Source organism: Carcharodon carcharias, chromosome 8, assembly GCF_017639515.1.
Source record: "Carcharodon carcharias isolate sCarCar2 chromosome 8, sCarCar2.pri, whole genome shotgun sequence".
In the NCBI taxonomy this organism is placed as follows: Eukaryota; Metazoa; Chordata; class Chondrichthyes; order Lamniformes; family Lamnidae; genus Carcharodon; species Carcharodon carcharias.
In genome coordinates, this window is record NC_054474.1 from 93,997,947 (window position 1) to 94,022,701 (window position 24,755).

Here is a 24,755-nt window from a genome sequence, read left to right on the forward strand (position 1 = left end):
GTTTGTGGAATGTCTACGAGATGACTTTTTGGAGCAGCTTGTGGTGGAGCCCACTAGGGAACAGGCAATTCTAGATTCAGTGATGTGTAATGAGGCAGATTTGATAAGGGAGCTTAAGGTGAAGGAACCCTTAGGAGGAAGTGACCATAATATGATAGAATTTACCCTGCAATTTGAGAGGAGAAAGCTGGAATCAGATGTAACGGTATTACAGTTGAATAAAGGCAACTACAGAGGCATGAGGGAGGAACTGGCCAGAATTGACTAGGTGATGAGTCTAGCAGGAAAGACAGTGGAACAGCAATGGCAGGAGTTTCTGGGAGTAATTTGGGAGACACAGCAAAAATCCATCCCTAGCAAGAAGAAGCATACTAAAGGGAGGACGAGGCAACCATGGCTGACAAGGGAAGTCAGGGACAGCATAAAAGCTAAAGAGAAAGCATACAATGCGGCGAAGAGCAGTGGGAAACCAGGGGATTGGGAAGCCTACAAAGACCAACAGAGGACAACTAAAAAAGAAATAAGGAGGGAGAAGATTAAATATGAGGGTAAACTAGTCAGTAATATAAAAGAAGATTGCAAGAGATTTTTTTAGATATATAAAGGGTAAGAGAGAGGCAAAAGTAGATATTGGACCGCTGGAAAATGACACTGGAGAAGTAGTAGTGGGGAACAAAGAAATGGCGGAGGAACTGAATAAGTACTTTGCGTCAGTCTTCATGGTGGAAGACACGAGTAACATCCCCAAAGTTCAAGACAGTCGGGGGAGGGGCATAGGTGAGCATGGTGGCCATTACCAAGGAGAAGGTGCTAGGAAAACTGAAAGGTCTGAAGGTGGATAAATCACCTGGACCAGATGGATTACATCACAGAGTTCTGAAGGAGATAGCTGAAGAGATAGTGGAGGTGTTAGTGGTGATGTTTCAGGAATCACTGGAGTCTGGGAGGTTTCCAGAGGACTGAAAAATCGCTAATGTAACCCCCCTGTTTAAGAAAGGAGTGAGGCAAAAGACGAGAAATGACAGGCTGATTAGCCTGACCTCGGTCGTTGGTAAGATTTTAGAGTCCATTATTAAGGATGAGATTTCAGAATACTTGGAAGTGCATGGTAAAATAGGGCAAAGTCAGCATGGTTTCATCAAGGGGAGGTCATGCCTGACAAATCTGTTAGAATTCTTTGAGGAGGTAATGAGTAGGTTAGAAAAAGGAGAGCCAATGGATGTTATCTATTTGGACTTCCAGAAGGCCTTTGACAAGGTGCCGCATAGGACTCTGCTCAGTAAGAAAAGAGCCCATGGTGTTAGAGGCAAGGTACTAGCATGGATAGAAGATTGGCTGTCTGGCAGGAGGCAGAGAATGAGGATAAGGGGGTCCTTCTCAGAATGGCGGCGGGTGACTAGTGGAGATCCGCAGGGGTCAGTGTTGGGACCACAACTTTTCACTTTATACATTAATGATCTAGATGAAGGAACTGAGGGCATCCTGGCTAAGTTTGCAGATGATACAAAGATAGGTGGAGGGACAGGTAATATTGAGGAGGCGGGGAGACTGCAAAAGGATTTGGACAGGTTAGGAGAATGGGCAAAGAAGTGGCAGATGGAATACAACGTGGGGAAATGTGAGGTCATGCACTTTGGTTGGAAGAATAGAGGCATAGACTATTTTCTAAATGGGGAGAGAATTCAGAAATCTGGAGTGCAGAGGGACTTGGGAGTCCTAGTCTAGGATTCTCTTAAGGTTAACTTGCAGGTTGAGTCTGTAGTTAGGAAGGCAAATGCAATGTTGGCATTTATTTCGAGAGGACTAGAATTTAAAAGCAGGGATGTGCTGCTGATGCTTTATAAGGCTCTGGTCAGACCACAGTTAGAATATTGTGAGCAATTTTGGGCCCCGTATCTCAGGAAGGATGTTCTAGCCCTGGAGAAGTCCAGAGGAGGTTCACAAGAACAATCCCAGGAATGAAAGGCTTAACATATGAGGAACATTTGAGGACTCTGGGTTTATACTCGATGGAGTTTAGAAGGATATGGGGGGATCTGGTTGAAACTTACACAATACTGAAAGGCCTGGATAGAGTGGACATGGGGAAGATGTTTCCATTAGTAGGAGAGACTAGGACCTGAGAGCACAGCCTCAGAGTAAAGAGAAGACCTTTTAGAACAGAGATGAGGAGAAACTTCTTTAGCCAGAGAGTGGTGAATCTATGGAATTCATTACCACAGAAGGCTGTGGAGACCAGGTCATTGAGTGTATTTAAGACCGAGATAGATAGGTTCTTGATTGGTAAGGGGATCAAAGGTTATGGGGAGAAGGTGGGAGAATGGGATTGAGAAACCTATCAGCCATGATTGAATGGTGGAGCAGACTCGATGGGCCAAATGGCCTAATTTCTGCTGCTATGTCTTATGGTCTTATGGTCTTAAGGCTATAACGTAAAAATTTAGAAGGGTACATATAAGCTGCCAGTCTGGTTTTGCCAAATTACAGTGAGGACTGGGCATGTCAATCAGATTATAGTAGCATAGATAAATCTGCTAGATAGTCTAGGTTCGTGGACTATTATGAGGGCAGTAATAGGCCTCCCACATTCAAACAGTTTGGCAACACAGGCTAGTCTTGCATTCTGATGACAGTAATATGAATGAATCACCTGAGGGCTTCTAGCACCTGCACAGCTCCATCCCAGCAGGGTTCATTACTGACACAAGAAGAGGGAGGAAAATTGGGAAAAAAAAAATAATGAATGAAAATAAGAGCTCAGCTCTATAGAGCACAAGAAAAGGCATCTGCTTCATCGGTTTCAGTGACTTCTTGGCAAGGAAGGAGTAGTTGGTATAAATTGCCAGATTGTTAGACATGAGGCCCAACTGTTTTAAAAAACAAAGGATTTTCCTCTCCTCCCGAATGCCGCTCGCTGCAGCATCATTCAGGTCACCAGTCACTGGTGCTCAGAAAGGATAATATGTTCATTCTGAATATTTTCAGCCAAGTGTGGAAAGCTGTCTCATTCCCTACCATTTCCTACATGGTTTATTTGCTTGTGTCCTCTTTCAATGACAGTGACACGTGGGGGTATGGTTCCACTGGACCCAGCAGATGTCTATGATCTTACCCAAAAGCTTCAGGTATAAAACGAGACAAACTGGAGTGATCAGGAGTGAACCATCAGGTTGAAGTTCCCTTTTTTCTAACTTTATTTCCATTCTGGGGATTACATTTTTTTTCAAGATTTTTCAATAACAAGCTTTGGGGAGTCAGAAAGTGAATTACTCACATCAGAATTCCCAGCCTCTGACTTGCTGTATATATAAATACCCACAGTATTTATAGAAATCTTATTATTCTTTCATAGGATTTACCATCCCTAATTACCATTGAGCCAATGGTGGTGGTGAGCTGCCTTCTTGAATCACTGCTGTCCATGTGGTGTAGGTACACCCACAGTGCTGTTAGGGAGGGAGTTCCAGGATTTTGACCCAGCGACAGTGAAGCAATGGTGATATATTTCCAAGTCAGGATGGTGAGTAACTCAGAGGGGAACTTCCAGGTGGTGGTGTTTCCATGTGTCTGCTGGGAAAGAAGAACATATTTGAGTCTTTCAAGGATTATGTAGCAGTGGAGCAGCTGGATGGGGACAACAAATATGATGCTGTAAAGCACAATTTATAGGATGCAGAAAACGACGTAAAGTTTCTTACCTTTCCACCAGTGTTGCATCTTCAGCTTATGTGTTTCATGTATTACCCACAAACTGATCAAAATTTCAAGATAAATGACAGGTTTGAATTTCCTGAGCATTTGCCCTGAGATGAGTTTCTACAGAAACCCGATCCCAAGGATTCTGCTAATTACATTCTGAATGCAGTGTTGGTGCACAGTGGAGATAACCATGGTGGACATTACGTAGTCTACCTAAACCCTAAGGGTGCTGGTAAATGGTGTAAATTTGATGAAGTTGTATCAAGCTGTACAAAAGAAGAAACAATGGAGGTCAACTATGAAGATCATCATCATGATTTATCTGTGAGAAACTGCACCAATGCCTTCATGATGGTGTATGTCGGAGAATCAAAATTAAGTGAGTATTTACAAGCTGTCATAGATCACAACAACCGATGGAGCACCTGCAAGGAAAGAAGAGGGTGGAGGATCAGAAAAGAAAGGAAAGACAAGAAGCAGACCTCCACATGCAAGCACAAATAGTAACAGAAGATCAGTTCTGTGGACATCAGGGTAATGATATTTACGATGAAGAAAAAGTAAAATATACGGTGTCCAAAGTCCTGAAGAACTCCACACTTGCAGAGTTTGTTCAGAATCTATCACAAACAATGGGATATTCACAAGAACAGATACAGCTGTGGCCAATGCAGGCCTGGAGTAATGGGACTAAGAGACCAGCGATGTTGGATTATGAAGTGGACAACAACAAACTACGATTGAAGAGCGTAATAATGACAACCCATGGACAATATTTCTAGAAATAGTAAATCCAAAGTTGGCCGCCAGTAGAGCAATGTTGCACAAATTTGATAAAGGTCATGATGTAATGTTATTTTTATAGATGTATGATCCCAAAACTCAGAGCTTGAATTACTGTGGACACATCTACACCCTTATATCGTGTAAAATACATGATTTACTGCCAATCGTGTGTGAGAGAGCAGGCTTTCTGCAAGGAACTAACCTTATCCTCTGAGGAAGTTAAAACCCAATTTAACTGAGAGAATTCAGGATTATGAAGTGTCCCTTCATAAAACCATTTGATGAGCTCATGGATGGTGATATTATAGTATTTCAGAAGGATGACCCAGCAGCAAAAGATCATTTCTGAGATCTGTACCATCGAGTTGAAGTCATCTTTTGCGATAAGACTATTTCCAATGATCCGGGCATTGTGGTCACTCTGCCTAACAGAATGAACTATTTTCAGGTTGCCAAGGTTGCCAGTGACTAAACACTGACCCAATGTTGCTTCGGTTCTTCAAGACTCAAGATTACAGGGATGGGTCTGGTATTCCTTTTTGGCATAATTATGAAGGCATGCTTAGAGATCCGCTGCAGTTCTTCAAGCCAAGGCAACCAAAGAAACTATTATCAGCAACTGAAAATGAAGATCACAGACTTTGAAAACAGATGGAGTTTCAAATGTATATGGCTCAACAGCAATTATAGAGAAGAGGAGATAACACTATATCCAGATTAGCATTGCTGTGTGCGTGACTTACTGGAAGAATGTAAGAGAGCTGTAGAATTGTCAGAAAAAGGTTCCAGTAAACTAAGGGTACTGGAAATAGTAGGCAACAAAATAATTGGAGTCTATCAAGAAGGTGAGCTGTTAGGATGTTTATCTCCAGCAACAAGCCATACATTCAGGATAGATGAGAGTAATATAAAAGCAAAATACTATGGATGTTGGAAATCTGAAATATAAGAGGCCTGGGCTAATGCTTTGGGGAGGAGAGTTCAAATCCCACCATGGTAACTGGGAGAATTTAGATTCAATTTAAAAAAATATCTGGAATTCAAAAAGTTAGTCTCAGTAATGATGACCATGGAACTACCAGATTATTGTAAAAACCCACCCGGTTCATTAATTTCTTTTAGGGAAGGAAATCTGCCGTCCGTACCTGGTCTGCCCTATAAGTGACTCCAGATCCACAGCAATGTGGTTGACACTTAACTGCTCCTAGCAATCCATGCATTGTATCAAACCGTTAAGAAAAGTTGGATAAGAATAAAAAAAACAGACGGAGCCTCCCGGCATCAACCAGAAATAATAAAGACACACCACACCCAATTAACTCTGCAATGTCCTTGTCACTAACATAGTAACATAAGAGCAAGAGTAGGCCCTTGCTTACCTTGCTCTCACCGATCTACCTGCTGCAGATACATCTGTCCATGACATTATTGGTGGGAGTGACTACCGCACAGTCCTTGTGGAGACTAAGTCTCGTCTTCACAATGGCTCCATTGTGTTGTGCGGCACTACCGCTGTGCTACATAGGATAGATTCAGGACAAATCAAGCAGTTCAGTCTGGGCATCCATGAGGCACTGTGGGCCACCAGCAGCAGCAGTGTTCCAACACAATCTGTAGCCTCATGATCTGGCATATCCCCCACTCTACCATTACCATCCAGCCAGTGGCCAATTCTGTTTCAATGAAGAGTGTAAAAGGGCATGCCAGGGGCAGCACCAGGCATACCTAAAAATGAGGTGCCAATCTGGTCACGATATAACAGAGGCCAAACAGCGGAAGCAGCATGTGTTAGACAAAGCTAAGTGATCCCAGAACTTAAGCTCTGCAGTCCTACCACATCCAGTCATGATTGGCAGTGGACAATCAAACAATGAACAGGAGGGAGAGACTCCACAATATCCCCATCCTCAATGACGAGGGAGCCCAGCACATCAGTGCAAAAGATAAGGCTGAAGTATTTGCAAAAATTCTCAATCAGAAGTACCAAGCAGATGATCCATCCTGGCTTCCTCCGGAGGTCCCCAGTATCACAGATGCCAGTCTTTGGACAATTTGATTTATTCCATGTGCTTAAACACTCATAACCTGTTCAGTTTGGATTCTGCCAGGGTCACTCAGCTCCAGAGTTCATTAAAGCTTTGGTGCAAACATGGACAAAAGAGCCAAATTTCTGAGGTGAGGCGAGAGTGAGTGACTGCCCTTGACATCAAGGCTGCATTTGACCAAGTTTGGCCTTGGTAAAATTTAAGTTGATTGTTCTACCTGCTCCACTCCCTCTTAAACAGTATAAAATCCATCACATTTCTATTTCTCTTTAGCTCTGAGGAAGAGTCATATGGACTTGAAACCTCAACTCTGTTTATCTCTTCACAGATGCTGCCAGATCTGCTGAGTTTTTCCAGCATTTTCTGTTTTTATTTAAGTCAATGGGAATCAAGGGGAAAATTCTCTGATTGTTGGTGTCATTCCTGGCATAAAGGAAGATGGTTGTGGTTGTTGAAAGTCAATTATCTCAGCTCCAGGACATCACTGCAGGAGTTCCTCAGGGTAGTGTCCCAGGCCCAACTATCTTCAGATGCTTTATCATTGACCTTCCTTCCACCATAAGGTCAGAAGTGGGGATGTTCACTGAAGATTGCACAATATTCAGCATCATTCATGACTCCTCAGATACTGAAATAGTCCCTGTCATATGCAGTAAGACTCGGACAACATTCAGGCTTGGGCTGATAAGTGGCACGTAACATTTGTGCCACACAAGTGCCAGGAAATGACGAGAATCTAACCATCTCCCCTTGATATTCCAAATCCCCCATCATCAGCCCTGAGGGTCATCACTGACCAGAAACTGAACTGGACTAACCATATAGACACTGTGGCTACAAGAGAGGCTAGGAATCATGCAGCGAGTAATTCACCTCCTGACTCCCCAAAGCCTGTCCACCATCTACAAGGCAGAAGTCAGGCGTGTGATGGAACATTCTCCGCTTGCCTCGATGAGTGCAGCTCCAACAATACTCAAGAAGCTTGACACCATCCAGGACAAAGCTGCCCGCTTGATCGACACCACATCCACAAACATTCACTCCCTCCACCACCAGCACAACGTGGCTGTAGTGTATACCATCTACAAGACGCACTGCAGAAATTCACCAAGGCCTCTTCAATGGGCTCCACCACCTGGGAGATCCCCCCAAGTCACTCACCATCCTGACTTAGAATTATATTGCAGTTCCTTCATTGTTGCTGGGTCAAAATCCTGGAACACCCTCCCTAACAGCACTGTGGGTGTATCTACACCACATGGACTGCAGCAGTTCAAGAAGGCAGCTCACCGCCACCTTCTCAAGGGCAAATAGGGATCAGCAATAAATGCTGGCCCAGCCAGTGAACAAAACATCCCTGAATGAATTAAAAAAAGCTCTGGGTTACCAGTCCAGTGACATTATCATTATGTTAGTGTTCCTGCTTTGTATATGGACTTTGAAATGCTGTTTGATGAATACCACGGACTCGTTAACAAATTTAAAACCCATGGAATTTAAGGGATAGTGCCTGCACTGGTACAGAATTTATCTGAGGGACATAAAGCTTAGAGTAAAGGGGCAGAATTTTCCGTGCCCTTTGGCAGCAACCTTATTTGGTGGTGTGAGCGGACAATATGGCAAGAAGGGCAAAAATCAGTTTCACAACATCGTGAAACAAGTTAGCAATTGTCTGCACTACTCATCAATGGCGGGCTGCGTTTCCTGTCATCAGACCTCAGGGATCTCGTTGTAATACATCTGTATATCATTATAAGCCTAGCTTGCAGGATCATCCCCCCCCATGTTGAATCATCTGAGCACATCGACGTGATTGCACGCCAATGTGTTTCACAACTGAACATAAGCAACGTGCACTTGGAGAGCTACACTTCACTTAGGACTTTGAAGTTTGTTTGCCTAACTTGCTTCAGGCAGCACTCACAGTCATCAGCTCCAGGCTTCACAGACAGCACAACATTACTTTTGGGGGTCTCATGGGCAGGTCTCTACCTACCAGGCCAGCTGTGAGGCAGGGGTGGCTTCTCAATGGCTGCAGGGCTAGGGCTTGCTTGGGGAAGGGGGAGAAGTGGCCTCAGGCAAGGGAAGAGGCTGCAGGGTGAGGTTTGTACTGGAGAAGGGGGGTATCCCAGGCTGAGTGTGGGGGCACATGTTGATCTGTGTAAGTGGCCTCAAGATGGTGAAGGCTAAGGAGGCAGTCTCCAGAGGAGATGAGGCCAGATGGAGATGTGAGGGTGAGAGCGTGAGTGGTGATGTTCCCTGAGCTGGCAGTGAGTGAGATGCCAGTGAATGTGTGATGGCCTTGTGAGTGTGTGAGTTTAGAGCGATGAGATGGTTGCCTTACCCTGGTGGCACAGATGAGATCATTCATCCCTATCTACATTGGATGGCCAACCTCTTCTGTGCAGCATTGGCACTGACCACCACCACCATCGCTTACTAAGCCGGAGTGATAATGTACCTGCCTCTCCTTCAGCCAGAGTGGGGGTAGAGGATATCACAGTGGGCCTCTACGGCATCCAAAAGGTGCTCGAGGGACGCATCACTAAATTGGGATGTTGCAGTCTTCTTGCCTTTTGGGGCCATGTCGTCCTCGTAGCAGGTCCTGGGCTGGGTTTGTGCGCAGCTGCACTTTAAATCTGGTGCCCAGCGCGATGAAGTTGTGAGGTGATGGCGTGGTGGGCAAATCGGAGCCTGTCTGCTCCAATTGAAAAGGCGTGTTCCCGGGAGTGCATAATTAATGAGGCGGGATGGGGACAAAATCCAATTGCTAAGGGAAGGGAGAGAAGTGGCCTCAGGCAAGGGAAGAGGCTGCAGGGTGAGGGCTGTACTGGGGAAGGACGGCATTCGAGGGTGAGTGTGGGGGCACATGTTGATCTGTGCAAGTGGCCTCAAGATGGTGAGGGCTGAGGAGGCAGCCTCCAGAGATGAGGTCATTATTGTGGCTGGCAGATAAAATATCCTTTTTCCCTCCCGCTACCACACACAGTGCAAATCTGGGACAATTTCGCCCAAGGTGACCTGGTTGTTTATCAGACTGGCGGGAACTATACTGTGGGCTTCCCCACAGGTTGGCATTAGGACCACTGCTCCTTTTGAATTTATATGCCTGACCTGGACTGGGGCACACAGGGCGTATTTTCAAAGTTTGCAGGCAGTACAAAGTTCAGAAATGTAGTAAACTGTGAGGAGGGTAGTAGCATACTTCAGGAGGGCATAGACAACTGATAAAATGAGCAGACACATGGCAGATGAAATTTTATGCAGTGAAGTGCGAACTGATTCAATTTGATGGGAAGAATGAGGAGAGGTGATATGAACTGAACGGCACAATTTTAAACGTGCAGGAACAGAGAGACCCATGGGAATATGTACAGAAGACTTTGAAGGTGGCAGGGGAAGTTTTAAAAAAAACCTATGGAATCTTTGGCTTTCTTAATAGGGGTAAGAGTACAAAATCAACTTAACCTTTGTAAACTACTGTTTCAGCCTCAGCTGGAGAATTGCTTTCAATCTTGGATACCCCACTGTAGGAAGAACGTTAAAGTTTGTAATTGGTGCAGAAGAGATTTACTAGAATGATATGAAAAGAGATGAGTGACTTCAGTTATGTGAAGAAACTGGAGAAACTATGGTTGTTTTCCTTAGAGCAGAAAATGTTAAGGGAAGATTTGATAGTAGCGATCATGAATGATTTTGATAGCATAAATAAGGATAAACTGCCTCCACTGGTCCAAAGGCTGGTAACTAGAAGACGTAGATTTGAGGAGATTGGCAAAAGAAGCAGAGGTGACATGAGGAAACTTTTGTTTTGCACAGCGAGTTATGATGATCTGGAATACACTGTTTGAAAAGGTGGTGGAAGCAGATTCAGTGATAACATTCAAAAGGGAATTGGATAAATACTTGAAGGAGAAACCATTACAAGGCAATGGTTAAAGGGCAGGGGAGTGTGATTAACTGTATAGCTCTACCAATCATCCGGTGTAGGCAAGATGGGCCGAAAGGCTGTTCCTTTCTATGATTCTATCAAAAGAGCTGCACTGCACAATTTAACAATGTAGAAGAGACGGTAGTATTGTCATTGGACTAGTAATCCTGAGGCCCAGGCTAATACCCATGGTTTCAAATTAAATTTAAAAATTTGGAATATAAAGCTGGCCTCAGTAATGGTGACCATGACAACTATCACTGATTATTGTAAAAACCCAAATGGTTCACTAATGCCCTTTAAGGAAGGAAATCTGCCATCCATGTAAGGTCTGGCTTACATGTGACTCCAGACCCACGGCAATGACTCTTAACTGTCCTCTGAAATAGTCCTGCAAGCCAATCAGTTCAAGGGCAGTTAGGGATGGGCAACAAATGCTGGCCTTGCCAGTGATGCCCACATCCCATGAAACAATAAAGAAAAAACAGTTGAAGTTTTGTTTGGAATTCATTAAAGACTCTCTCGGTAAATAACAAGCAGATTACAAAGCCTTCACGTTGCTGCAGTAGTCACCTAACTACTCCATGTCTAATGCCCAGAGCAACAACTCCTCCAATAGCCTCCACCAACTTCTTTTCTCTCTGCAATAGTGTGCATTTTTACTGTGAATTATATTTTCTTCCATATTTAATGATACTGTTTCCCGAGAGAAACTAGCACAGGTGCAAACCTTGCACTTCACTCTTGGCTCTTGATGTCATTAATATTTCTCATTGGGACTTAATTACATGTGATTAAGTGACTAGTGATTAAGATTATGTAGGCAAACACAGTAGATGTTCTGTATTAGCAGGTTGGATGGCCTAATGGATAGGTCTGAATTGTGATGCTATCAAAAGATTGTCTTCAAGTCCTGCCACAATCATCAAGGCTGTAGTTGTGGCTGAGTGGTTAAGGCAATGGATTTGAAACCCATTGGGATCTCCACACGCAGCTTCAAATCCTGCTGACCTCACCACTTTCCAAACCCTCCTGGTGGCCAAGTGGTAACATCACTGTGCTAGTAATCCAGAGGTACCTGGATAATGGTTTGAGGGATGTGGGTTACAAATCCTACCAAGGCTACAGGTGGAATTTAAAATGGAAAAAAAAAAAATTCACAATCAATGAGATAAATGGCTACTTAATCTGTTTTTTATGGTTCAGAGAGGAATATTAGCCAAGACAACCTGGGAACTCCTTCAGTAGTGCCAATATATCTACCCAATGAGCAGACAGAGTCTCATCTTAATATTCCATCTGAAGGATGACACTTCTGACAGTGCAGCACTCCTTCAGTAATGCACCGACATCCCAGTCTAGATGATGTGCCCAAGTCCTGAAGTAGTACTTGAACTCACAACCTTCAGACCCTGTCCCGTCCTTAAACAAGTATGAGCTTTTACTCTGAGGAAGAGTCATGCGGACTCAAAACGTTAACTCTGTTTCTCTCTCCACAGGTGCTGTCAGGCCTGCAGAGGCTTTCCAGCATTTTCTGTTTTTATTGAACTTTTACTTCCTTTATTATATGTGATATTTTGTTTGCATGAAACATATTAGTTGGAGTGTACACATTTAACTTCACTTCAATTTTGTCCAGTCCAACACACCAATGTTTTTTGTTCTGGGTCAAGATTTCCACCATAGTCTGAAACCCCTGCTAATTAGCCCACCAGAAGAGGAACACTCTCAGCTTTGGGGTGGTCTATGATTATAACAAGGCTATGCATCAACAGCATAGATCTAGATAATGGAAGGGCGGGAATACGTTTAATTATACAATTAATGAACCTTCTTCTGGGTGCAACCAATATCCATAATTCGCTGGCAAACCTGACAACTGTGATTGTAGAGGAAAAGCTTCTCTTCAAATGGCACCAGGGGTCAGTAAATTAAACTACAAATCACCCTCCTCACTGAAGCAATCATATCACATATCGCATGACTTTTATCAAAATTGACAAGCCAAGTGTCAGGCACCAACCACAAAGATGGAAAAGTGTCCTGAAAGAAAATGAGGTAAATTATGAAGTAGCTATGAATTGATTTCAAGCTTCATTTTTCATAGCCCGTAGATTGTTAAGGAAGGACTGAAAGAATATTGGAGATTACTGGATGTGGAATAGGAGACTATGTGATAAATTTTGATTTCAAGCCAAAGTGCAAAAAGGGAGAAAAATGAGTAGCACTTGTATTTGGAGTTTAAATGAACAGAAGAAGATAGTTTACAAACAAAACACACAGAATTAATGGGCATGAAAGCATCAGTTAATAATTCAAGCCTGTCCACTCTATGATGGCTAGAGCATCATGTCTAGACACTTCCTTCCTCCCTCCCTCCCTTCAGCGCCACAGCACCATCCACACCCTCGTAAACTCCTGGGAGAGGCAGCACCCGGCACACCAGTTGGCAATGTATTCCAGAGGCTCAATACTCTACTCACTAGATAGGCGGAAGAACTGCCTAACATCCAGTTTATTGCTCCTCATGCAGTTTATCTAATATCCCCAGTCTTCCAAATCTCTTAATGTGGAATAATCTATGAATAAATTTTAATTAATTTAATAATTTTAGAGACCTCCATCAGGCCACCTCTAAATCTACACTTCTCTAAAGTAAATAGACTGAGGTCTTTAAGCTAATCTGAGCAGCTGAGGTGTTTTAAGCTAGGGATCATTCTTGTAGCTCTCCTCTGTACTTTCTTCAAGATCAGTCAAAACTGGGCACAATATTGCAGATGTGGTCTGACCAGCAACCGGTACAGTGACAAAGTGGTGTCTTTTGATTTATACTGAATCGTTCTACTAATACAAGCCAATACCCCCTTAGCTTCAGTTGCATTTTCTCTATATTGGTCATGAGCCTTCAGTGATTTATACACAACAACATCAAGATCTTTTTTTCCCCACAGCCTTTTTTCATATGGTTCCCTACAAATGATAGTGACCCAGATTTTCACTCCCAGACTGAGAGAGTAATGTCAGGAGAATTCCTGGCTCTGCGAACCTGGCCTTCAAAGATGGCTGCCGGATGTCGGGCTTTTGGTCTGGTGGGAGCTAGGGGGGTGGGTTGGTTTAGAAGTCTGGGCAGGCGACCCCAGAAAAAGTGAGGAGGCTGCTGGGTGCAGAAGCGGCCTGGGTAGAAGGCCTGCCTCAGGGCTCCAGCACTGTGTGCAAAAATAAAACAAAAAAAAAACACACCTCTCCAGCCTTCAGCCCTCAACCCCCCTGCCCGCCCCACACTCCCCATTCCCCATCCATGCCAACCTATGCCCCTGTACCCACCCCCATGGCCCTTTATAACCCCTATGCCAACTTAGTGCCTATTCATGCCCCCCACCTACCACCCTTTGCACTTACACCCACTAAGCCAACTCAACCAATATCCATCATGGGAAGACATTAGGACCAAGCAGAGATGAGATAAAATAAAGTTGTATAAAATAAAGTTCTAAGTGCCTATTGCAGACCACTGGATTGAGAAAAAACTCTCATTCATAAAAAAACATTTTCTACATTTACCTTCCTTCAACTAAATAAAGCTTTATAACAACAAACATTTTATTCAAGTGCACAATTGCTTATAACAACAAGCATTGGAATCAATAGTCATATATCAAATAGTCTATGACCACTTGTAGCTGCCAATCAAACTGTAAAATGGCAGGCACCTTACTGTGATAATAGATGGTTGTGAAATCAGTCATGCAGCACTAATCGAGTAATAGAAACCCTCAGGCTTATGTCAACAGACAGAGTGAAATACCAAGCAATCATGTTTTTCAACACTCCAGGGCCTGAATTTTTTGGATGGTGGTGTCTTGCTTCCCGCAATTTGAAGATTTGCAGAGAACACATCTGCACTTACTCCGTGTGTTCTGCAGCCACTTCATGCTTTAAGGAGCATTGATTGGTTGCAGGCCAATCATTTGGGAGGAAGTCCGGCCTTTGAGAGCTGACGGCCAAACCTATTGGCCAGCAGCTCCCCAGTCCCTGCAGTGGACAGAACAGAAAGTGCATAAGGACGACTGAGACTAAGTCCGAGCTTGGAGGCCCAGGCAGGTTTAAAGGGTACCAGGGCAGGGAATGTAGGGAAGGCCTGTGGGGGCCAGAAAGGGATAAGTGGGTCTCGGTGAAGAGGCTGGATGGTTGGGAGGTCCGGAGGCCACTGGATCTTAATGGGGAGGCACCCGTCTTCAGAAGGGAGCTTCTGATGGAGGTACCCCAATATCCCATCCCGCCTGAGATCTAAGTTTGTTGATTTTCGGGCTTCCTCCACGCAAGATCAATTCTCCCCCAATGGTCAGGATGGGTGGGAACATGGATGGAATCCCATTCCTTCAATTTCATGCTTCCCCCACCTGAAAACCCACTGGTGGAGGAGCATAAAATTCAGGCCCAGGTATGTTTCTTCAAAGATTTAAAGGGCAGGACTTTTAAATGCCTTTCTAGCTTGATTGCTCCCTTTGGCAGGTGTGTTTGACGGGTTGTCTTGACAGGTGCTTCTGACATTTTAGACAGTTGACTTTGACAGGTCTGTTGACAGTTCCAATGTGTTTGACAGTCATGAGCTTATGTACTTTTTTACACACATTTATGCCTTTTAACAATTCCAAAGTAATCATGACCTACCCGAAAGGGCACCTTACCTTTCCCAAGGGTGTCCCGGGACCATATCCAAAGGGGTACCTTACCACTCCAAAGGGCTGCCCAAAAGAATCCACAAAGTTCAGACCTGCTTCAGATCTGATCTAATCTGCACGTTAGGTTTCACACTCCGAGGTTATCAAAATCCCACTTGAGTAGAGGCAGTTGATGATTTAAAAGGCCAGCTGCCTCCATAAATCATGCATGCAAAGCCCCCATCCCCACCCCCACAAAAAAATGGGAATTGCCGTGTTCAGGGGCAGGTCTTCCGATTTTCAGCCACTTCCACCATTTTCACCACGAAAGAGAGGATCTCCATCGTGGTAATTTAGAGAAGGAAATCTGCTGTCCTTTCCTGGTCTGGCCTACATGTGACTCCAGATCCACAGCAATGTGGTTGACTCTTAACTGCCCTCTGAACGAGGGCAATTAGGGAAGGGTAATAAATGCTGGCCTAGCCAGTGATGCCCACATCCCATAAATAAATTTTTTAAAAAGCCTTGGACTGTGTGTCCTATACAAAGAACTGTCGAAGGGTCATGAGGACTCGAAACGTCAACTCTTTTCTTCTCCGCCGATACTGCCAGACCTGCTGAGTTTTTCTAGGTAATCTGTTTTTGTTTTGGATTTCCAGCATCCACAGTTTTTTTGTTTTTATAACTGTGTGTCCTATGTTGGCCCAGCCAACAGACAGAACAGCCCACTTATCTAAATTAAATGTCATTTGCCATTGTGTGGCAACTTCCCCAGCACATCTAAATCTTTCTGAATATGATAGTTCTCCTCTAACGTCTTAACCCTTGCACAGATTTTGGTGCCTTTGGCAAGCTTACTAACCTTCTAGCCAACACCACTTCCCAGATCATTGATAAAGGCTATAAAAAGTAGTGGGCCTAAATCTGATTTGTGGGGGACCACACTGATAAAAGCCTCCAGGCTTAACCATCTCCATTCTCTGGAACAATAGTACCACTGAAGAAAAACAGAGAGACAAGAACATTGTGGAGGCAGGGAAATTAGGAACTTGTGGTAAGATTGAGGTTGTGTAGTATGCACACTAAAGACAAAGGGAGGTTGCCAAAATTGAGAGATGAGTGTCAAGGAATGAATGAGTTAAGAGTAGGAGATTGGATGTTATCACCAATATTTGTTGGCAAAACTAACAATGCAATGAGTGTAAACAGGTCAAAATCTAAATGATTTCATGATTGATCTTGTAATGATTATTAGTTCTCTTTTTAAACATATCTATCCATCTAAGTACAAATGATAGAAAAATAAATTGGTGACTTTGTCCTCATCAATATGACAGTTAGCAATAATGAAGAGCAGATTGCTGCATCCAGTGTCACTATCCAGGTTGGGTTGTGTAAAACAACTTACAATAAAGTGTTAAATGGAGTATAAAGCTTCTTCAACATGGTTCTAACAGCTTTGAGTCCAGTCTCAGAACAGCAGTCTGGTAGTGGAATATTTCCATTTCTTACACGAGAAAATCATAGGCATTTTGGTGGGAGATCATCAAATTACAATAAAGATAATGGCAGGAATGTTCCACCTCTGCGCCCCACAGCACCTGATTCTCAACACATTTCTTCGAGCTGCTTGAGGAAGTATTTCGTTATATGCACGTTGAAAATGTCACACGGCCCATAGGCTTTTAAGTGAAAACTAATAAATATTTTAACTACAGTTAGTTATTACATCCTGAGTATTGAAATCATCCCTGCCACCCATATAATGAATTCATTAGTATATGGATTACTTCAGGTATCACCAGGCATTTAACATCTGATGGATGAAAACAGTTCAGATAACAGCTATTTCAAGCAGCAAGGCACAAAACTAATGGCTCTGGTTTAACCATGGAACTTTACACTGTTGGGGTTTGGACACTTTCTTACCGTACTCAGTGAAACTGCACTACTTTAATCAATCCTTAATGTGTAGCACTGTGATGGCTAAACACACCGTGTGGTGTGGTGCTGAATTCTCCAGAGCAACAAGTACCAGCTTCAATCTGGCACTGATCTGAACTAGAGAGGACTTGGGCCAGAGCCATAGAAGGCACAAAAGAAGGCCATTCAGACCATCGAGGTCATGCCAGCTCTCCACAGATCAATCCAGTGCCATCAGCCTCAGTTCCTCTTGGTCTGGTAAGAGAGGAAAAACAAAGATCAGTCAAATTCCCGATTTGGATTAATATCTAGTTATTTCTGGATTAAAGTGGGGGCTGGCGGGGGCAGGGAGCGGGGGGTTGCATTTTAATCTATCTCACTGAACAGAAAACCCCAATGGAGTAGGTGGAACTACAGTTTCACATCCTATCCAATATTGCTCTCCATTGACTGTTGAATAAATCATGACGGGGTGTACATCCACCGTTATACCCGACCCCATTTCCTAGTTTTCTGATGTGCGGGTTAGGTTAAAATGGGCCCAAAGTGTGGGTGCATTCATGTTTTGGGTAGGGAGAGTTCAGGTCAGGCTGTGAATCCCCCTTGGTTGAATAACCCAACATTCATTGTCTAGCAATGAATCATTCTTTGGTGGGGGGAACCGGAGGGCTGCTAGAATCCATGGAACTTTGGCCTACCATGAATCACTGCCTTCACAAACACTTTCTAACAGTTTATTCATTCATTCATGTGTGCTCTGCCCATAGCCTCATTGTTGGCTGATGCTTCATCCTGAGCTGTTTTCTTAGCTATTTTTGGCAGTGGTGGTTTGCCATTGCCTTCCACTCTCGGAGGCAGGGCAAGGAGGCAGGTCCCCAGTCTATCTCAGATGGAACGAGAATCAAATCCATGCTATTGCTGTTATTCCGAACCACATGCCAAATGAGCCGTTTCTAACCATAGCCCCATTCAGGTTTCTCTCTATTTTCACGTGGTCTCGCCAGTTCTAACCATGACACAGAATTTCTCTTAATCTTACCTTCTTTATTCCACTCCTATTACCCACCCTGGTTGTTCATCTCCACTGCAAGGGAAGCTGTACCAAGAGAAAATGTTTGCAGAAAGCAGCAGGTGGTGCAAAGGGTGCACTGCTCCAGCACCAGGGTCTGAGAGTAGATCCAGCACAGAAGGAAGAGCAACAACCTAGCATTATTGCTCACTGATACTGAATCAAAAATTAAACAAACTATCATTTTGAAGACCCTTCTGAAGAAGGGTCATACAGGGTCGAAACGTTAACTCTGTTTCTCTCTCCACAGATGCTGCCGGGCCTGCTGAGTTTTTCCAGCATTTTCTGTTTTTGTTTCAGATTTCCAGCATCCACAGTATTTTGATTTTATCATTTTTAAAAGCAAGCTCCACTTATTGAAGAGATGACTAGGCATCAAGAGTAATAAGATTTTTCAAAATAAATTGCAAGCAAAAATTGTAGATTTGCTGTGGACACAGTGATTGATAATTAACACAGTAATGGATCGGGCATTGATTCTTCTGGACAATCCTTCAAACCCTTGTGTTGTTTTCCTTACTGTGATTCTGGACCTAACGAGATGTCAATTTTGGCTCAGTGGCAGCTGTGTCACTTCTTCAGTCAGAAGGCTGTGAGTAGAAGCCCATATTTCAGACTGACACTCCAGTGCAGTACTGAGGGAGTGCTGCACTGTCTGAAGTGCTCTCCTTCTGGATGAGATGTTAAACCAATGTCCTATCTGTGTCCTCAGAGGTGGAGATAAAAGATCCCATGGCAGTATTTGAAGAACAGCAGGGAAGGCGTTATCCCCAGTGTCTTGGCTGATCCTCAAACAACATCTGTAAAACAGATTATTTGGTCCTTTATTTCACTGGTCCTTTCTGTGTGTAAAGTGGGTGCTGCATGTCCTGCATTGCAATGGTGACTGCACTCCAAAAATACTTCATTGGTACTGAAATGCTTCAAGATGTCCTGATGTTGTAAAAGGTGCCGCTATATAAATGCAGGTTCCTTTTTCTCTTCAGCTCTTTCCTAACAGGAACACCTCAAGTCCTTTTCAAATGCTGCAATGGTTTCCTGCTCTACTGTCGCTGCTGCTGAACTATTACACCTTCTACCTCCTGCTTACTGAAAAATAGCCTAGATTCCTGCTTTCCCTTAATGCACTCCTTAGTTTAAGCTCTGAGATCTCTGTGCTCCTCGAATTCTGTCCCAGAAGACTAATTTTCATCATACCACCATTGGCAAACATATCTTTAGTTCCCTATACTCTAAGCTCTGGAATGCCCTCTCTGAACCTCTCAACCTCTCTCCTCCTTTAAGACACTCCTTAAAACTTAGATCTTTGACCAAGCTTTTGGTCATCTGTCCTAATATCTCCTTATGTTGTTCACTGTCAGATTTCTGCCTGTAAATGCTCTTGTGAAGTACCTTGGGATAATTACTTAAGAATGTCAGAACGTGGGAGGAGAGGTCATTCGGTCCCTCAAGCCTGCTCTGCCATTTAACTCGATCATGGCTAATCTTCTACCTCAATGCCATCTTCCCGCACTATCCCCATATCTCTTAATGTCATTGGTATCTAGAAATCTATCAATCTTTGCTTTTAACATACTACTTTAATGGTGCATTTTAAATGCAAATTGTTGGTGCATCTTCTAGTCATTCATTACTGGTTAATGGAGAAAGGCAGAATATGCCATAGAATGTACTCCATGCTGTTAAAGAATATGTGTAGAGCATGGTATTATACACCAAACTTAAAGTATAATGCTGCACCCAACTGCACTTACTCTGCCCTTCCATTCAGCACACAGCACCTTTTATCAGCCTGAAACTCTCTATTCAAATCCCCAAACTCACCGGCTACTTGTCCAATTGTGTGCTTCTGCTTCAATGTTTTCTGATGCTATTAACAACAGAACTGCAACAAATACAAGAAGCTTTTTATATAGCTTTCAACGTATATACAGTGGATTCTGTGTTAGAAGCATAGCCACTCTGAGTGCAGAATAGAAGTTGATAGGTAATTAAGAGTCCCTAACTTCTAGCAGTATCTGTAATGGTACAAGAAATGCCAACAACATGGGGATGAAGACAAATGCAGCATAGGTATCAATAAGAATTGTCACATTTTATTTGCTAGGTAACAAAAGAATGTGTGCAATAAGGCAAATCTTGTCCAGGTTGCCTTGTGATCCATGTGGTCAAGGAGAAAATTCCTAATCAGAAAGGGCTATTACCATAATAAATTAGGCTGGAGAATATACAGGATTGCAGGTAATGCAGGTTTCACTGTGTGGAGTAGTCCAGATAAACATATATGTCAGCTCTGTACAGAAACCAAACACGTTCCCCACTAACTCCAATGAGATGTAAATGGAATCCATCATTCAATCCCGATCAGGGCTGAATGTCTTGTGCAATCTTATATTGCAAATAATTGCATGCTTGAAAGGGATATAGTTCTTCAGGGCACTGCTTGTGTGATGTCTGGTGTTGTAACTAGATGTATTGTCCCTCCCTCCTGTCAATCGCTCATCATGTGATGCGATTATGGGGGCTTCAACCAATAATCTTATTGCGTGGGTAATCCTGGGGGCGGGGCTTCCAGCGGAGAGATCATGTCTGGCGTGCAAGCACCTCTACCTGTCTCCTAAATAAAGTTTAGCCTTTTCTTCACCAAACCTGCTGCTCCATCAAGTTATTACATTTAGTGACGAGGATAAACCGACTTCTGCTGCGTACTTCACCCTGGTTGCTGTGAGTAAAATGAAGTTGAACAATACTTACCAGTCATGCCACTGTTTGGGTGAATCGATTCATATGATGCTAACACTGATGATTGGAGTCAGTACGTCCAGCGCCTCGGGTTCTATATCGTTGCGAACGAGGTTACTGCTGAAGAGAAACATAAAGCTATCCTGCTGAGCGCATGTGGAAGAAAAACATTTAACCTGATTCGAAACCTGACTGTCCTGAATGTGCCCAGTTCTAAGTCATACAGTGAGTTAGTGGAGCTCATGAAATCGCACTTTCAGCCCAAACTGTCTGTGATCATGCAGCGCTTCAAGTTTAATTTGCGAGTTTGTGCCATGGGAGAGTCCATTGACAACTTTGTGGCAAATCTGAAACAGTCCACTGAATACTGAGTGTTTGGGGATTGAATGATATGCTGTGGGACAGACTTGTATGTGGAGTCAAGGACGACACCATACAGACCCACTTGCTAGCTGAATCTGACATCAATTTCAAGTGAGCCCTGGAACTTTCTCTCACTTTGGAAAGTGCTGCAAAAGACTCGCCAGCTTTGCAACATGTGGGTAATGGCACCGTCCTCCATGTTGGGCAGGAACCTGCTGCTAAATGTGGCTTGGAAAACAGAACAGATTTTAAACGCAATTCTATGCCCACCGCACGAAGACTTGGGAAACCTAATGGTAACATGTCAGCTAATAAGATACGCATTTGCTACAGGTGTGGAGGAAATTGTGGAGCAGACGCTTGTAGCTTCAAAGAGGCAGAATGTAATTATTGCTACAGGAAAGGACACTTGGTTAAGCAGTGCAGAACAAGGATAGGCAAACAGCAAAAGAATTTGATTGAGCTAACTTATACATCAAAGGCTGAGGCTGCTACTACTGATGTATACTTTCTGCATCATGTGACTGCTGTTAAATCTGAGCCCATTACAGTGACAGTGCAAGCAAATGACAGCAACTGCAGATGGAGGAGACCGGTGCTTCATATTCAAGTACCTCAGTGAAGGGAGTCAGCTATTGACATTGGAGTGGACATCCGCCAAGCTGAGAGCTTACAATGGGGAATCCATTCAGGTCAAAGGCATCGCTGCTGTCCCAGACTGCTACAAACAACAGGCAGCCCAACTGCCTATGATAATCGTAAAGCGGGGAGGGGCCCAGTCTTTTGGATCAAGATTGGCTGCAGAAAATAAAACTTGACTGGTCAGAAATATTCCAATTGAAGTCCAATGGAATTCCAGAGCTCTTGAAGAAATATGACACTTTTTCAAGATGAATTGGGAAAACTGATGGACATGCAAGATAAAATGCACATCAATCCCCAGGCAACACCACATTTCTTCAAGCCCAGATCAGTGCCTTGCTCACTAAAAGAAAAAGTGGAAGCAGAGTTCTGCAGGTTGGAAAACCTGGGAATAATTCAGCTTTCTGAGTGGGCAACACCCATAGTCCCAGTTGTCAGGCCAGAGCAGACTATACGTCTATGCTGTGACTACAAACTGGCAGTCAACAAAGCAGCAAAGTTAGACAAATACCCCATTCCTAGAATCAATGGCTTGTACGCCAGGTTATCAGGAGGCAAGTCATATACAAAACTAGACATGAATCATGCCTATCAACAATTGGAATTGGATAGCACGTCAAGAGAATACATGACAATTAATACCCAAAAAGGCCTCTACCAGTACACCCGATTGAATTTTGAAATTTCATCAATGAAGTGTTTTGTCACTTCTTAACAATTAAGAATACACACACAGCTATGTGCTTCCGAACCCTAGCTTGCTGTGTAAAAAAGCAGAAGGTTCCTTAATTCCTTATTTTACAGCAGAGAGCAATACATCTAGGACTTAGCACACCCTACTGGCAGGTTTTTTATATAGCACTTCTTTTTAACTAAAATGTCCTTTTACAAAAAAGCATAAACACTAAACACAAACATCACAATCAGCATATATTATTTTTTAGTGAACCATGGAGAGTCTCCTGCAGGGACTTCCATGTGTGGTCGTGTACTTAGATGACGTTCTCATCACCGGACTGACTGAAGCTGAACATGTAGCCAACCTTGGGAAAGTGCTGAGAAGATTTATGGAAGCAAGTGTGCATTTGAAGTGAGAAAAATGCCTCTTTCAAGCATTGGAGGTAACCTACCTGGGTCACAGGGTGGACGCTATGGGGTTGCATCCTGTTGAAGACAAAGTCCAAACAATTAAAGATGCACCATCACCCTCTAATGTGACAGAGCTTAAATCTTTCCTAGGGATGATTAATTACAATAGTCGTTTTTTACCCAATCTATCCACTGGCACCACTACATTTGTTACTGAGGAAGAGCCATCACTGGTCACGGAGTTCACAGCAAGAAGAAGCCTTTGTAACAGCTAAGAAACTACTTCATTCATCATGCTTGTTGGTACATTATGGCCCATCTAAAGAGCCAATGTTGACATGTGATGCTTCTCCTTATGGTGTAGGAGCCGTTTTACCACATCAAATGGTGGATGGATCAGAAAGACCCATTGGCAATGCTTCAAGAACACTTTCCCAAGCTGAAAAGGGCTGCTCTCAGTTGGGAAAAGAAGGATTGTCAGTTGTAATTGGTGTCAAGAAGTTTCACCAATACCTACACTGATGACATTTTACATTTGTGTTTGACCATAAGCTGCTGACAGGTTTGTTCAGCGAAGACAAAGTTATTCTGTCTATAGCTTCAGCGAGAATCCAACGTTGGGCCTTGACACACTCAGCCGACGTGTACACATTCATGTACCACCCTGGCTCGCATACAGCCCAATGCAGATGCACTTAGTTGTCTAGGTACAATACTGGAATTGAAAGCTTCTCTCAGTAATGATTGACCATGAAACTGTCATTGATTGTTGTAAAAACCCATCTGGTTCACTAACATCCACTAGAGAAGAAAATCTGCTATCCTTACCCGGATTGGCCTACATGTGACTCCAGACCAACAACAATGTGGCTGACCCTTATTTGCCCTTTGAAATGGCTGAGCAGGGTATTAAGTTCAAGGGCAATTAGGGATGGGCAACAAATGCTGGCCTTGCCAGCAGTCTTGTCAATACACCAATTCTACAAGGGTTAGTGTTATTGTTAAATTTCTCGGATTCATCGCCTCTACATGCCAAACAGATTATCAGTTGGATGAACAGAAACCCAGTACTGTCAAAATTCAAAGGCTTTGTTTTACAAGGATGGCCAAAAACACTTGTGTCTGATGACTTACAACCATTTTACTCCAGAAACACTGAACTGAGCTGTCAAGACGGAATTTTGCTGTGGGGTTCAAGAGTCATGGCCCCATCACAGGGTAGGGAGTCACACTTGGCAGAGATCCACAGCGTGCACCCAGGCATATTGAAGATGAAGATGCTGGTACGTAGGTATGTCTGGTGGCCAGGAATAGAAAGTGATATCGAGAGCATGGTTAAACACCAGAAGCTACCTGTTTCAGCTCCTCAGAGACTTGATTTGCAATCACCAGAGACTGTACAAAGTTTGCTGGTTTTTCTGACTTTTTTATTGGAAATATAAGGAACTTAAAAGGGGAGGGAAGTGTAGTAACTAGATGTATTGGCCCTCCCTCCTGCCAATCACTCATCATGTGATGCGATTACAGGGTCTTTGACAAATAAGCTTATTGCTTGGGTAATGCTGGGGGTAGGGCTTCCAGTGGAGAAATCGTATCTAGGATGTAAGCACCAAACCTGCCGCTCCATCAGGTTATTACATCTGGTGAAGGGGTTCACTCACCTCATCCCACTGCTGTTGCAAGGTGTGGCCATTCTAGAGTGAGCACCAGATCCCAAGGCTATATTCTATGCATTGCCTACATTTTAAGGATTAGACCCAACCTAAGGGAGACAAAAGAGATGCCGCAGTCATCAGATTTCATCT

The 24,755-nt window shown here is 43.5% G+C and overlaps 1 pseudogene; it reads left to right on the top strand.

Annotated features, from left to right (window-relative positions):
• Window positions 1-3,561: 3,561 nt before the first annotated feature.
• Window positions 3,562-21,656, top strand: LOC121281470 (annotated as a pseudogene).
• Window positions 21,657-24,755: the final 3,099 nt, after the last annotated feature.